Source organism: Dipodomys merriami, unplaced genomic scaffold (assembly GCF_024711535.1).
Source record: "Dipodomys merriami isolate MVZ:Mamm:240054 unplaced genomic scaffold, mDipMer1.0.p SCAF_3, whole genome shotgun sequence".
Taxonomy (NCBI): Eukaryota; Metazoa; Chordata; class Mammalia; order Rodentia; family Heteromyidae; genus Dipodomys; species Dipodomys merriami.
Window position 1 is genome coordinate 45001466 of NW_027204492.1, and position 3409 is coordinate 45004874.

Here is a 3409-nt window from a genome sequence, read left to right on the forward strand (position 1 = left end):
CTTTTAAATCACCCTTGCTGAAAGATTAAAAATTGACCATTACCATTACTAACTTGCTAACTGCTGATCCTGCTTCTGTAAACTTGCTTACGCTAGCATTGACCCTTCCCTTCCCAGAAATGAGTTAAGAAGTTTCAGGGACCAGATGCTGGCCCCAGGACCAGGTCAGTGGTCGTAGATAAAAATAAAAAAAACAGACAGTACGCGTTCCTCAGTTCCCATTTAGAAATTCTCCAGACAGGACCTTGAGATAACGACCACCTGGCAAGACCACAAGCTAAGCCAAATGTCAACCAATCATAGGCCTGTAACCATGTAAACCCCCCTTAGACCAACCATGGGCCAGTCATTTTACAAACAGTGTTACAAAATTTCCCGCGTGGCAAGGTGATAGTTGGTGTATATGGTGACCATTTAAATGGACCAATCATGGGATGCTTTGTGTTATGCGTTAATCTTGTGGTTTTTGCCTTTAAAAAGGGCTTGTAACCGCTGCTCGGGGCTCCCTGTCTGCTCAGGACAGAGAGTCCGTTTGCACAAACGTCAAATAAACTCCTCTTGCTTATTGCATCTCCCGGCCTGGAGTCTGAGGTTTCTGGGGCGCCCTCCCGTTGACGAAAGTATCCTAGGAGGCTAGGGTATTGTAGTTAGTAAAAAGACTTTTAATAGAAAAACAAAAGAAAACCCACAAGGTTAACAGTTTTTTGCCATCAAGGTGACTGACTACGGAATGTAACATGAATTCAAAGTTTATTTCAATTTAAAGTATATTCAGCAGAGGTTTCCACTCAAGTAAATGAAGGTTTGATAAGAAATGAAACACATGTTCAAATCTAAGTATATTGGAGCATTTCTCTGTTTTGTTTAGACTTGTCCCATCACTTCTAACCTTATGAGAACTAAGGTAAGAAAATAGGAACTTCTCTAAAGAGGAAATAAGAATGGCCAATAGACACATGAAGAAATGGTCAACCCCTCTAGCCATAAAAGAAATACAAATCAAAACAACATTGAGATTCCACCTCTCCCCAGTTAGAATGGCTATAATCAAGAACTCTAATAACAACAGATCCTGGATGGGATGTAGACATAAGGGAATCCTACTGCATTGTTGGTGGGAGTATAAACTTGTTCAATCACTTTGGAAAGCAGTATGGTGGTTCCTCAAAAGACTCCACATAGAGCTCCCCTATGACTCAGCAATCCCACTTCTGGGCATTTACCCCAGTGATCACAAACAAGACCATACTAAAGCTAGCAGCACAACTATGTTTATTGCAGCATTATTTACCATAGCTAAGATATGGAACCAACCCAGATGCCCCTCAGTAGATGAATGGATCAAGAACATGTGGTATATATACACAGTGGAATTTTATGCCTCCATCAGAAAGAATGGCATTGCCCCATTTGTTAGGAAATGGAAAGACTTGGAAAAAATTATATTAAGTGAAGTAAGCCAGGCCCAAAGAAACATAGGTCCCATGGTTTCCCTTATATTTGCAATAACTAATATATGTCTAGGACAAGCAGAAAAAGACAGATAAAATGATTTTAAGTGAAATGAACCCCAAGATAGGGACACAAGTTTTTTTTTTCTTTCTTGCTATTGTTTCTAACATATTTATAAGGTACCATGTGATTTTTGTTGCTTTGTATGTCCCTCCCCCATGGTATAATCCCTATTTTCACTGTATTTGTTGTTGGTATAATTTGGGGAGGGGAAGGGAAAAAATTATTTAAATAGGGATACAGATTGACCCATTGCAACAATGAGATGTACAAGATGCTATATCGAAATATGAACTTTACAATTTAGGCAGGGGTGGGGTAGGAGTGGGTGGAGGGGTGGGGGGAATAGCTCAAGAGGTTGGAGGGAAGGTATGGTAGGGGGAAACATAAGAGGAGGCAACAATGCTGGATAAGAAATGTACTCATTACCTTGCTCGTGTAACTGTAACTTCTATGTACAGTGCTTTCACAATAAAAAACAATTAAAAAAAGAAATCAGATAGGAAATGAAAGGAAAAAAGCACAAGGAGTTAAATTTAGATTATTAACTATGTTTTCGTCCATGTAAGCATATATAGATGTATTTATTGTTATATGGTAGATTCAAGGTAGAACACAAACAATGTGAATTCTTAGACATGTATAAAGTCAAAGTTCAGCAAAATAAAAGGAAGCAGGTATTCGAAAGGAGTAGGGTGGAGTCAATGGGAAAGGGATGAACAAATAAAGAGGAAAAAAGAGGGAGAATGCAATTAAGAACCCAATGTACATTCTACAAACTGAAGAAGATTGAGGGCATGGGAGGGATAAGTAAGAATGTTGAAAGGGATGCCATTGATTAAGATGCATTGAATTTATAAACTTCTTTGTTAAATGATAATTCCTTTATATAACTACTTAAAATAAAAACAGAAGCTGAATAAAAGAGCAGGCACATAATTTTTCCGAAAGTTTACTAAAGAACTGTGAGGGGCATAGCAATAGGTAAAAAGAGATAGTGGCTGTAAGTAGCAGATCAGTATGTCTACAAAACAACAGATATTTTTATTTCTCTGTAAAGGTCTAATAAAAATGTCATATTGTGGTGAGAAAATCATAGTCATAAAACCACAACAATAGCAAAAATGACTACTATCATTTAATGCTTGCTCACCATGTGCCAGGCATTGTGCTGAGAAGTTACCATGATTTAGCTTATTGGCCACATTTATCTGTATTTTCACTGATCAAAAATAGGTTGCAATACTTAAATGTGTTTTCATCATTTGTTCTCATACCAACACATATAATCAGAGCCCTTCAAGAGTTATACTGACAGAAACTTGTGATGTAGAAAGCAGAAAAGTATTAGTAGGACAGTGACTATGAGCAATTAATTAATAATTTATATTAATAAATATACTATTTTATCATAATAAATTTATATAATATTTTCATCCAGTCAATGTTTTCTGCTTACCCACATCCATTAACCCAGATGAAAAAAATGACTCTAATTGAATTAAGAAGGCAATGAGAGGATCAAGGTATATCTCAACTTAAAATAAAGTATATTCAGAAAAGGTTTCCACTCACACAAATGAAGGTTTGATAAGAAATGAAACCCATGATCAAATTTAAGAATATGGGAGAGTTTCTTTGATTCGTTTATTTAGACTTGCCACATCACTCCTAACATGTTGAGAACTAAGGTGAGTAGGAATTTCTCTATTAAAGAAATTGGATATAAAATGGAAGAAAAAGTACAATAATAAAATTGCATACAAAAATAAAAACAACATACAAGAATAAAGATGACAAAAATTAAGAAATTGAGAGGTTGAAGAAAGCCAGGGGAAAAGGGAGAAGTGAAGCTCACCCTGGAATGAATAAGAACCATACTGTATGTGTTCTAACT